This window comes from Bombus huntii, chromosome 1, assembly GCF_024542735.1.
Source record: "Bombus huntii isolate Logan2020A chromosome 1, iyBomHunt1.1, whole genome shotgun sequence".
Classification (NCBI taxonomy): domain Eukaryota; kingdom Metazoa; phylum Arthropoda; class Insecta; order Hymenoptera; family Apidae; genus Bombus; species Bombus huntii.
In genome coordinates this window covers 15,497,679-15,514,743 of record NC_066238.1, presented here as the reverse complement: position 1 = coordinate 15,514,743, position 17,065 = coordinate 15,497,679, and positions in this window count along the sequence as shown.

Below are 17,065 nucleotides of genomic sequence, written 5' to 3'. Positions count from 1 at the left end.
AACGTAATACGTTATGACGCTATACCATATAACGTAATACGTTATAACGTTATACCATATAAAGTTATACCATATAACGTAATACGTTATAACGTTATACCATACGACGTTATACCATATAACGTGATACGTTATAACGTTATACCATATAACGTAGTACGTTATAACGTTATGCCATATAACGTAATACGTTATGACGCTATACCATATAACGTAATACATTATAACGTTATACCATATAACGTAGTACGTTATAACGATATACCGTACGACGTTATACCATATAACGTAATACGTTATAACGTTATACCATACGACGTTATACCATATAACGTAATACGTTATAATGTTATGCCATACGACGTTATACCATATAACGTAATACGTTATAACGTTATACCATACGACGTTATACCAAATAACGTAATACTTTATAACGTTATACGATATAACGTAATACATTATAACGTTATACCATATAACGTAATACGTTATAACGTTATACCATACGACGTTATACCATATAACGTAATAGGTTATAACGTTATACATTAGGACGTTATACCATATAACGTAATACATTATAACGTTATACCATATAACGTAATACGTTATAACGTTATACCATATAACGTAGTACGTTATAACGATATACCATACGACGTTATACCATATAACGTAATACGTTATAACGTTATGCCATATAAGGTAATACGTTACAACGTTATACCATACGACGTTATACCATATAACGTAATACGTTATAACGTAATACGTTATAACGTTATACCATATAACGTAGTACGTTATAACGATATTCCATATAACGTAGTACGTTATAACGATATACCATACGACGTTATACCATATAACGTAATACGTTATAACGTTATGCCATATAAGGTAATACGTTACAACGTTATACCATACGACGTTATACCATATAACGTAATACGTTATAAGGTTATACCATATAACGTAGTACGTTATAACGTTATACCATATAACGTAATACGTTATATCGTTATACCATATAACGTAATACGTTATAACGTTATACCATATAACGTAGTACGTTATAACGATATACCATACGACGTTATACCATATAACGTAATACGTTATAACGTTATGCCATATAAGGTAATACGTTACAACGTTATACCATACGACGTTATACCATATAACGTAATACGTTATAACGTAATACGTTATAACGTTATACCATATAACGTAATACGTTATAACGTTATACCATATAACGTAGTACGTTATAACGATATACCATACGACGTTATACCATATAACGTAATACATTATAACGTTATACCATATAACGTAATACGTTATAACGTTATACCATATAACGTAGTACGTTATAACGATATACCATACGACGTTATACCATATAACGTAATACGTTATAACGTTATGCCATATAAGGTAATACGTTACAACGTTATACCATACGACGTTATACCATATAACGTAATACGTTATAACGTAATACGTTATAACGTTATACCATATAACGTAATACGTTATAACGTTATACCATATAACGTAGTACGTTATAACGATATACCATACGACGTTATACCATATAACGTAATACGTTATATCGTTATACCATATAACGTAGTACGTTATAACGTTATGCCATATAACGTAATACGTTATGACGCTATACCATATAACGTAATACATTATAACGTTATACCATATAACGTAGTACGTTATAACGATATACCGTACGACGTTATACCATATAACGTAATACGTTATAACGTTATACCATATAACGTAATACGTTATAACGTTATACCATATAAAGTTATACCATACGACGTAATACTTTATAACGTTATACCATATAACGTAATAGGTTAGAACGTTATACCATATAACGTAGTACGTTATAACGATATACCATACGACGTTTTACCATATAACGTAATACGTTATAACGATATACCATATAACGTAGTACGTTATAACGATATACCATACGACGTTACACCATATAACGTGATACGTTATAACGCTATACCATATAACGTAATACGTTATAACGTTATACCATATAACGTAATACGTTATATCGTTATACCATATAACGTAGAACGTTATAACGTTATACCATACGACGTTTTACCATATAACGTAATACGTTATAACGTTATACCGTATAACGTAATACATTATAACGTTATACCATATAACGTAGTAGGTTATAACGTTATACCATATAATGTAATACATTATAACGTTATACCATATAACGTAATACGTTATATCGTTATACCATATAACGTAGTACGTTATAAGGATATACTATGCGACGTTTTACCATATAACGTAATACGTTATAACGTTATACCATATAACGTAATACATTATAACGTTATACCATATAACGTAGTACGTTATAACGTTATACCATATAACGTAATACGTTATAACGTTATACCATACGACGTTACACCATATAACGTGATACGTTATAACGTTATACCATATAACGTAATACGTTATAACGTTATACCATATAACGTAATACGTTATAACGATATACCGTACGACGTTATACCATATAACGTAATACGTTATGACGCTATACCATATAACGTAATACGTTATTACGTTATACCATATGACGTTATAGCCTATAACGTAATACGTTATGACGTTATACCATATGACGCTATACCATATAGGGATATACGTTATAACGTTATACCATATGACGTTATACCATATTACGTAATACGTCATAACGTTATACCATATAACGTAATACGTTATAACGTTATACCATATAACGTAATACGTTACAACGTTATACCATATGACGTTATAGCATATAACGTAATACGTTATGACGTTATACCATATGACGCTATATCATATAGGGATATACGTTATAACGTTATACCATATGACGTTATACCATATAACGTAATACGTTATAACGTTATATCATATAACGTTGTGCGTTATAACGTTATACCATACAACGTTATACCAAATAACGTAATACGTTATAACGTTGTACCATATAATGTAATACATTATAACGTTATACCATATTACGTAATACGTTATAACGTTATACCATACGACGTTATGCCATATAACGTAATACGTTATAACGTTATACCATATAACGTAATACGTTATAACGTTATACCATATAACGTAGTACGTTATAACGATATACCATACGACGTTTTACCATATAACGTAATACGTTATAACGTTATACCATATAACGTGGTACGTTATAACGATATACCATACGACGTTATACCATATAACGTAATACGTTATAACGTTATACCATATAACGTAATACGTTATATCGTTATACCATATAACGTAGTACGTTATAACGATATACCATACGACGTTTTACCATATAACGTAATACGTTATAACGTTATACCATATAGCGTAATACATTATAACGTTATACCATATAACGTAGTACGTTATAACGTTATACCATATAACGTAATACGTTATAACGTTATACCATACGACGTTACACCATATAACGTGATACGTTATAACGTTATACCATATAACGTAATACGTTATAACGTTATACCATATAACGTAGTACGTTATAGCGATATACCATACGACGTTATACCATATAACGTAATACGTTATAGCGATATGCCATACGACGTTATACCATATAACGTAATACGTTATAACGTTATACCATATAACGTAATACGTTATAACGATATACCGTACGACGTTATACCATATAACGTAATACGTTATGACGCTATACCATATAACGTAATACGTTATTACGTTATATCATATGACGTTATAGCATATAACGTAATACATTATAACGTTATACCATATAACGTAATACGTTATAACGATATACCATACGACGTTATACCATATAACGTAATACGTTATAACGTTATACCGTAAGACGTTATACCATATAACGTAATACGTTATAACGTTATACCATATAACGTAGTACGTTATAACGATATACCATACGACGTTTTACCATATAACGTAATACGTTATAACGTTATACCATATAACGTGGTACGTTATAACGATATACCATACGACGTTATACCATATAACGTAATACGTTATAACGTTATACCATATAACGTAATACGTTATATCGTTATACCATATAACGTAGTACGTTATAACGATATACCATACGACGTTTTACCATATAACGTAATACGTTATAACGTTATACCATATAGCGTAATACATTATAACGTTATACCATATAACGTAGTACGTTATAACGTTATACCATATAACGTAATACGTTATAACGTTATACCATACGACGTTACACCATATAACGTGATACGTTATAACGTTATACCATATAACGTAATACGTTATAACGTTATACCATATAACGTAGTACGTTATAGCGATATACCATACGACGTTATACCATATAACGTAATACGTTATAGCGATATGCCATACGACGTTATACCATATAACGTAATACGTTAAAACGTTATACCATATAACGTAATACGTTATAACGATATACCGTACGACGTTATACCATATAACGTAATACGTTATGACGCTATACCATATAACGTAATACGTTATTACGTTATATCATATGACGTTATAGCATATAACGTAATACATTATAACGTTATACCATATAACGTAATACGTTATAACGATATACCATACGACGTTATACCATATAACGTAATACGTTATAACGTTATACCGTAAGACGTTATACCATATAACGTAATACGTTATAACGTTATACCATACGACGTTATACCATATAACGTAATACGTTATAACGTTATACCATATAACGTAATACGTTATAACGTTATACCATATAACGTAATACGTTATAACGTTATACCATATAACGTAGTACGTTATAACAATATACCATACGACGTTATACCATATAACGTAATACATTATAACGTTATACCATATAACGTAGTGCGTTATAACGTTATACCATATAATGTAATACATTATAACGTTATACCATATAACGTAATACGTTATAACGTTATACCATATAACGTAGTACGTTATAACGTTATACCATACGACGTAATACCATATAACGTAATACGTTATAACGTTATACCATATAACGTAATACGTTATAACGTTATACCATATAACGTAATACGTTATAACGTTATACCGTACGACGTTATACCATATAACGTAATACGTTATAACTGTATACCATACGACGTTATACCATATAACGTAATACGTTATAACGTTATACCATATAACGTAATACGTTATAACGTTATACCATATAACGTAGTACGTTATAACGATATACCATACGACGTTTTACCATATAACGCAATACGTTATAACGTTATACCATATAACGTAGTACGTTATAACGATATACCATACGACGTTATACCATATAACGTAATACGTTATAACGTTATACAAAATAAGGTAATACGTTATAAGGTTATACCATATAACGTAGTACGTTATAACGATATACCATATGACGTTTTACCATATAACGTAATACGTTATAACGTCATACCATATAACGTAATACATTATAACGTTATACCATATAACGTAGTACGTTATAACGTTATACCATATAACGTAATACGTTATAACGTTATACCATATGACGTTACACCATATAACGTAATACGTTATATCGTTATACCGTACGACGTTATACCATATAACGTAATACGTTATAACGTTATACCGTACGACGTTATACCATATAACGTAATACGTTATAACGGTATACCATACCACGTTATACCATATAACGTAATACGTTATATCGTTATACCTTATAACGTAATACATTATAACGTTATACCATATAAGGTGGTACGTTATAACGTTATACCATATAACGTAATACGTTATAGCGATATACCATACGACGTTATACCATATAACGTAATACGTTATAACGTTATACCATATAACGTAATACGTTATAACGATATACCGTACGACGTTATACCATATAACGTAATACGTTATGACGCTATACCATATAACGTAATACGTTATAACATAATACCATATGACGTTATACCATATAACGTAATACGTCATAACGTTATACCATATAACGTAATACGTTATAACATTATACCATATAACGTAATACGTTATAACGTTATACCATATGACGTTATAGCATATAACGTAATACGTTATGACGTTATACCATATGACGCTATATCATATAGGGATATACGTTATAACGTTATACCATATGACGTTATACCATATAACGTAATACGTCATAACGTTATACCATATAACGTAATACGTTATATCGTTATGCCATATAACGTAGTACGTTATAACGTTATACCATACGACGTAATACCATATAACGTAATACGTTATAACGTTATACCATATAACGTAATACGTTATAACGTTATACCATATAACGTAGTACGTTATAACGATATACCATACGACGTTTTACCATATAACGTAATACGTTATAACGTTATACCATATAACGTGGTACGTTATAACGATATACCATATAACGTAGTACATTATAAAGTTATACCATATAACGTAATACGTTATAACGTTATACCATACAACGTTACACCATATAACGTGATACGTTATAACGTTATACCATATAACGTAATACGTTATAACGTTATACCATATAACGTAGTACGTTATAGCGATATACCATACGACGTTATACCATATAACGTAATACGTTATAACGTTATACCATATAACGTAATACGTTATAACGATATACCGTACGACGTTATAAAATATAACGTAATACGTTATGACGCTATACCATATAACGTAATACGTTATTACGTTATACCATATGACGTTATAGCATATAACGTAATACATTATAACGTTAAACGATATAACGTAATACGTTATAACGTTATACCATACAACGTTATACCATATAACGTAATACGTTATAACGTTATACCGTACGACGTTATACCATATAACGTAATACGTTATAACGTTATACCATACGACGTTATACCATATAACGTAATACGTTATAACGTTATACCATATAACGTAATACGTTATAACGTTATACCATATAACGTAGTACGTTATAACGATATACCATACGACGTTTTACCATATAACGTAATACGTTATAACGTTATACCATATAACGTGGTACGTTATAACGATATACCATACGACGTTATACCATATAACGTAATACATTATAACGTTATACCATATAACGTAGTGCGTTATAACGTTATACCATATAATGTAATACATTATAACGTTATACCATATAACGTAATACGTTATAACGTTATACCATATAACGTAGTACGTTATAACGATATAACATACGACGTTATACCATATAACGTAATACGTTATAACGTTATACCATATAACGTAATACTTTATAACGTTATACCATACGACGTTATACCATATAACGTAATACGTTATAACGTTATACCATACGACGTTATACCATATAACGTAATACGTTATAACGTTATACCATACGACGTTATACCATATAACGTAATACGTTATAACGTTATACCATACGACGTTATACCAAATAACGTAATACTTTATAACGTTATACGATATAACGTAATACATTATAACGTTATACCATACAACGTAGTACGTTATAACGATGTACCATACGACGTTATACCATATAACGTAATACGTTATAACGTTATGCCATATAAGGTAATACGTTACAATGTTATACCATACGACGTTATACCATATAACGTAATACGTTATAACGTTATACCATATAACGTAATACGTTATAACGTTATACCGTACGACGTTATACCATATAACGTAATACGTTATAACGTTATACCATACGACGTTATACCATATAACGTAATACGTTATAACGTTATACCATATAACGTAATACGTTATAACGTTATACCATATAACGTAGTACGTTATAACGATATACCATACGACGTTTTACCATATAACGTAATACGTTATAACGTTATACCATATAACGTGGTACGTTATAACGATATACCATACGACGTTATACCATATAACGTAATACATTATAACGTTATACCATATAACGTAGTGCGTTATAACGTTATACCATATAATGTAATACATTATAACGTTATACCATATAACGTAATACGTTATAACGTTATACCATATAACGTAGTACGTTATAACGATATACCATACGACGTTTTACCATATAACGCAATACGTTATAACGTTATACCATATAACGTAGTACGTTATAACGATATACCATACGACGTTATACCATATAACGTAATACGTTATAACGTTATACCATATAAGGTAATACGTTATAACGTTATACCATATAACGTAGTACGTTATAACGATATACCATATGACGTTTTACCATATAACGTAATACGTTATAACGTCATACCATATAACGTAATACATTATAACGTTATACCATATAACGTAGTACGTTATAACGATATACCATACGACGTTACACCATATAACGTGATACGTTATAACGTTATACCATATAACGTAATACGTTATAACGTTGTACCATATAACGTAGTACGTTATAACGATATACCATACGACGTTTTACCATACAACGCAATACGTTATAACGTTATACCATATAACGTAGTACGTTATAACGATATACCATACGACGTTATACCATATAACGTAATACGTTATAACGTTATACCATATAAGGTAATACGTTATAACGTTATACCATATAACGTAGTACATTATAACGATATACCATACGACGTTACACCATATAACGTGATACGTTATAACGTTATACCATATAACGTAATACGTTATAACGTTATACCATATAACGTAGTACGTTATAGCGATATACCATACGACGTTATACCATATAACGTAATACGTTATAACGTTATACCATATAACGTAGTACGTTATAACGATATACCATACGACGTTTTACCATATAACGCAATACGTTATAACGTTATACCATATAACGTAGTACGTTATAACGATATACCATACGACGTTATACCATATAACGTAATACGTTATAACGTTATACCATATAAGGTAATACGTTATAACGTTATACCATATAACGTAGTACGTTATAACGATATACCATATGACGTTTTACCATATAACGTAATACGTTATAACGTCATACCATATCACGTAATACGTTAGAACGTTATACCATATAACGTAGTACGTTATAACGATATACCATACGACGTTTTACCATATAACGTAATACGTCATAACGTTATACCATATAACGTAATACGTTATAACATTATACCATATAACGTAATACGTTATAACGTTATACCATATGACGTTATAGCATATAACGTAATACGTTATGACGTTATACCATATGACGCTATATCATATAGGGATATACGTTATAACGTTATACCATATGACGTTATACCATATAACGTAATACGTCATAACGTTATACCATATAACGTAATACGTTATATCGTTATGCCATATAACGTAGTACGTTATAACGTTATACCATACGACGTAATACCATATAACGTAATACGTTATAACGTTATACCATATAACGTAATACGTTATAACGTTATACCATATAACGTAGTACGTTATAACGATATACCATACGACGTTTTACCATATAACGTAATACGTTATAACGTTATACCATATAACGTAATACGTTATAACGTTATACCATATAACGTAATACGTCATAACGTTATACCATATAACGTAATACGTTATATCGTTATGCCATATAACGTAGTACGTTATAACGTTATACCATACGACGTAATACCATATAACGTAATACGTTATAACGTTATACCATATAACGTAATACGTTATAACGTTATACCATATAACGTGGTACGTTATAACGATATACCATATAACGTAGTACATTATAAAGTTATACCATATAACGTAATACGTTATAACGTTATACCATACAACGTTACACCATATAACGTGATACGTTATAACGTTATACCATATAACGTAATACGTTATAACGTTATACCATATAACGTAGTACGTTATAGCGATATACCATACGACGTTATACCATATAACGTAATACGTTATAACGTTATACCATATAACGTAATACGTTATAACGATATACCGTACGACGTTATACCATATAACGTAATACGTTATGACGCTATACCATATAACGTAATACGTTATTACGTTATACCATATGACGTTATAGCATATAACGTAATACATTATAACGTTAAACGATATAACGTAATACGTTATAACGTTATACCATACAACGTTATACCATATAACGTAATACGTTATAACGTTATACCGTACGACGTTATACCATATAACGTAATACGTTATAACGTTATACCATACGACGTTATACCATATAACGTAATACGTTATAACGTTATACCATATAACGTAATACGTTATAACGTTATACCATATAACGTAGTACGTTATAACGATATACCATACGACGTTTTACCATATAACGTAATACGTTATAACGTTATACCATATAACGTGGTACGTTATAACGATATACCATACGACGTTATACCATATAACGTAATACATTATAACGTTATACCATATAACGTAATACGTTATAACGTTATACCATATAACGTAGTACGTTATAACGATATAACATACGACGTTATACCATATAACGTAATACGTTATAACGTTATACCATATAACGTAATACTTTATAACGTTATACCATACGACGTTATACCATATAACGTAATACGTTATAACGTTATACCATACGACGTTATACCATATAACGTAATACGTTATAACGTTATACCATACGACGTTATACCATATAACGTAATACGTTATAACGTTATACCATACGACGTTATACCATATAACGTAATACGTTATAACGTTATACCATACGACGTTATACCAAATAACGTAATACTTTATAACGTTATACGATATAACGTAATACATTATAACGTTATACCATACAACGTAGTACGTTATAACGATGTACCATACGACGTTATACCATATAACGTAATACGTTATAACGTTATGCCATATAAGGTAATACGTTACAATGTTATACCATACGACGTTATACCATATAACGTAATACGTTATAACGTTATACCATATAACGTAATACGTTATAACGTTATACCGTACGACGTTATACCATATAACGTAATACGTTATAACGTTATACCATACGACGTTATACCATATAACGTAATACGTTATAACGTTATACCATATAACGTAATACGTTATAACGTTATACCATATAACGTAGTACGTTATAACGATATACCATACGACGTTTTACCATATAACGTAATACGTTATAACGTTATACCATATAACGTGGTACGTTATAACGATATACCATACGACGTTATACCATATAACGTAATACATTATAACGTTATACCATATAACGTAGTGCGTTATAACGTTATACCATATAATGTAATACATTATAACGTTATACCATATAACGTAATACGTTATAACGTTATACCATATAACGTAGTACGTTATAACGATATACCATACGACGTTTTACCATATAACGCAATACGTTATAACGTTATACCATATAACGTAGTACGTTATAACGATATACCATACGACGTTATACCATATAACGTAATACGTTATAACGTTATACCATATAAGGTAATACGTTATAACGTTATACCATATAACGTAGTACGTTATAACGATATACCATATGACGTTTTACCATATAACGTAATACGTTATAACGTCATACCATATAACGTAATACATTATAACGTTATACCATATAACGTAGTACGTTATAACGATATACCATACGACGTTACACCATATAACGTGATACGTTATAACGTTATACCATATAACGTAATACGTTATAACGTTGTACCATATAACGTAGTACGTTATAACGATATACCATACGACGTTTTACCATACAACGCAATACGTTATAACGTTATACCATATAACGTAGTACGTTATAACGATATACCATACGACGTTATACCATATAACGTAATACGTTATAACGTTATACCATATAAGGTAATACGTTATAACGTTATACCATATAACGTAGTACATTATAACGATATACCATACGACGTTACACCATATAACGTGATACGTTATAACGTTATACCATATAACGTAATACGTTATAACGTTATACCATATAACGTAGTACGTTATAGCGATATACCATACGACGTTATACCATATAACGTAATACGTTATAACGTTATACCATATAACGTAGTACGTTATAACGATATACCATACGACGTTTTACCATATAACGCAATACGTTATAACGTTATACCATATAACGTAGTACGTTATAACGATATACCATACGACGTTATACCATATAACGTAATACGTTATAACGTTATACCATATAAGGTAATACGTTATAACGTTATACCATATAACGTAGTACGTTATAACGATATACCATATGACGTTTTACCATATAACGTAATACGTTATAACGTCATACCATATCACGTAATACGTTAGAACGTTATACCATATAACGTAGTACGTTATAACGATATACCATACGACGTTTTACCATATAACGTAATACGTTATAACGTTATACCATATAACGTAATACGTTATAACGATATACCGTACGACGTTATACCATATAACGTAATACGTTATGACGCTATACCATATAACGTAATACGTTATTACGTTATACCATATGACGTTATAGCATATAACGTAATACATTATAACGTTATACCATATAACGTAATACGTTATAACGTTATACCATACGACGTTATACCATATAACGTAATACGTTATAACGTTATACCGTACGACGTTATACCATATAACGTAATACGTTATAACGTTATACCATACGACGTTATACCATATAACGTAATACGTTATAACGTTATACCATATAACGTAATACGTTATAACGTTATACCATATAACGTAGTACGTTATAACGATATACCATACGACGTTTTACTATATAACGTAATACGTTATAACGTTATACCATACGACGTTATACCATATAACGTAATACGTTATAACGTTATACCATACGACGTTATACCATATAACGTAATACGTTATAATGTTATGCCATACGACGTTATACCATATAACGTAATACGTTATAACGTTATACCATACGACGTTATACCAAATAACGTAATACTTTATAACGTTATACGATATAACGTAATACATTATAACGTTATACCATATAACGTAGTACGTTATAACGATATACCATACGACGTTATACCATATAACGTAATACGTTATAACGTTATGCCATATAAGGTAATACGTTACAATGTTATACCATACGACGTTATACCATATAACGTAATACGTTATAACGTAATACGTTATAACGTTATACCATATAAAGTTATACCATACAACGTAATACGTTATAACGTTATACCATATAACGTAATACGTTAGAACGTTATACCATATAACGTAGTACGTTATAACGATATACCATACGACGTTATACCATATAACGTAATACGTTATAACGTTATACCATATAACGTAATACATTATAACGTTATACCATATAACGTAATACGTTATAACGTAATACGTTATAACGTTATACCATATAAAGTTATACCATACAACGTAATACGTTATAACGTTATACCATATAACGTAATACGTTAGAACGTTATACCATATAACGTAGTACGTTATAACGATATACCATACGACGTTATACCATATAACGTAATACGTTATAACGTTATACCATATAAGGTAATACATTATAACGTTATACCATATAACGTAGTACGTTATAACGATATACCATACGACGTTATACCATATAACGTAATACGTTATAACGTTATACCATATAACGTAATACGTTATAACGTTATACTATATGACGTTATACCATATAACGTAATACGTTATATCGTTATACCGTACGACGTTATGCCATATAACGTAATACGTTATAACGTTATACCGTACGGCGTTATACCATATAACGTAATACGTTATAACGGTATACCATACGACGTTATACCATATAACGTAGTGCGTTATAACGTTATACCTTACGACGTTATACCATATAACGTAATACGTTATAACGTTATACCATATAACGTAATACGTTATAACGTTATACCATATAACGTAGTACGTTATAACGATACACCATACGACGCTTTACCATATAACGCAATACGTTATAACGTTATACCATATAACGTAGTACGTTATAACGATATACCATACGACGTTTTACCATATAACGCAATACGTTATAACGTTATACCATATAAGGTAATACGTCATAACGTTATACCATATAACGTAGTACGTTATAACGATATACCATACGACGTTTTACCATATAACGCAATACGTTGTAACGTTATACCATATAACGTAATACGTTATAACGTTATACCGTACGACGTTATACCATATAACGTAATACGTTATAACGTTATACCATATAAAGTTATACCATATAACGTAATACGTTATTACGTTATGCCATACGACGTTTTACCATATAACGCAATACGTTATAACGTTATACCATATAACGTAATACGTTATAACGTTATTCCATACGACGTTATACCATATAACGTAATACGTTATAACGTTATACCATATAACGTAATACGTTATATCGTTATACCATATAACGTAATACTTTATAACCTTATACCATATAACGTAGTACGTTATAACGTTATACCATATAACGTAAGACGTTATAACGTTATACCGTACGACGTTATACCATATAACTTAATACGTTATAACGTTGTACCATAAGACGTTATACCATATAACGTAGTACGTTATAACGTTATACCATATAACGTAATACGTTATAACGTTATTCCATATAAAGTTATACCATATAACTGTATACGTTATAACGTTATACCATACGACGTTATACCATATAACGTAATACGTTATATCGTTATACCTTATAACGTAATACATTATAACGTTATACCATATAACGTAGTACGTTATAACGTTATACCATATAACGTAATACGTTATAACGTTATACCGTACGACGTTATACCATATAACATAATACGTTATAACGTTATACCGTACGGCGTTATACCATATAACGTAATACGTTATAACGTTATACCGTACGACGTTATACCATATAACGTAATACGTTATAACGTTGTACCATAAGACGTTATACCATATAACGTAGTACGTTATAACGTTATACCATATAACGTAATACGTTATAACGTTATTCCATATAAAGTTATACCATATAACTGTATACGTTATAACGTTATACCATTCGACGTTATAGCATATAACGTAATACGTTATAACGTTATACCATACGACGTTATACCATATAACGTAATACGTTATATCGTTATACCTTATAACGTAATACATTATAACGTTATACCATATAAGGTGGTACGTTATAACGTTATACCATATAACGTAATACGTTATAACGGTATACCATACGACGTTATACCATATAACGTAGTGCGTTATAACGTTATACCATTCGACGTTATAGCATATAACGTAATACGTTATAACGTTATACCATATAACGTAATACGTTATAACGTTATACCGTACGACGTTATACCATATAACGTAATACGTTAGAACGCTATACCATATAAAGTTATACCATATAACGTAATACGTTATAACGTTATGCCATACGACGTTATACCATATAACGTAATACGTTATAACGTTATACCATACGACGTTATACCACATAACGTAATACGTTATATCGTTATACCTTATAACGTAATACATTATAACGTTATACCATATAAGGTGGTACGTTATAACGTTATACCATATAACGTAATACGTTATAACGGTATACCATACGACGTTATACCATATAACGTAGTGCGTTATAACGTTATAAGATTCGACGTTATAGCATATAACGTAATACGTTATAACGTTATACCATATAACGTAATACGTTATAACGTTATACCGTACGACGTTATACCATATAACGTAATACGTTATAACGTTATACCATATAAAGTTATACCATATAACGTAATACGTTATAACGTTATGCCATACGACGTTATACCATATAACGTAATACGTTATAACGTTATACCATACGACGTTATACCATATAACGTAATGCGTTATAACGTTATACCGTACGGCGTTATACCATATAACGTAATACGTTATAACGTTATACCGTACGACGTTATACCATATAATGTAATACGTTATAACGTTATACCATACGACGTTATACCATATAACGTAATACGTTATATCGTTATACCATACGACGTTATACCATATAACGTAGTACGTTATAACGTTATACCATATAACGTAGTACGTTATAACGTTATACCATATAACGTAGTACGTTATAACGATATACCATACGACGTTTTACCATATAACGTTATACCATATAACATAGTACGTTATAACGTTATACCATATAACGTAATACGTTATAACGTTATACCATACGACGTTATACCATATAACGTAATACGTTATAACGTTATACCGTACGACGTTATACCATATAACGTAATACGTTATAACGTTATACCATATAACGTTATACCATATAACGTAATACGTTATAACGTTATACCATACGACGTTATACCATATAACGTAATACGTTATAACGTTATACCGTACGACGTTATACCATATAACGTAATACGTTATAATGTTATACCATACGACGTTATACCATATAACGTAATACTTTATATCGTTATACCATACGACGTTATACTATATAACGTAATACGTCATAACGTTATACCATATAACGTAATACGTTATGACGCTATACCATATAACGTAATACGTTATACCGTTATACCATATGACGTTATAGCATATAACGTAATACGTTATGACGTTATAC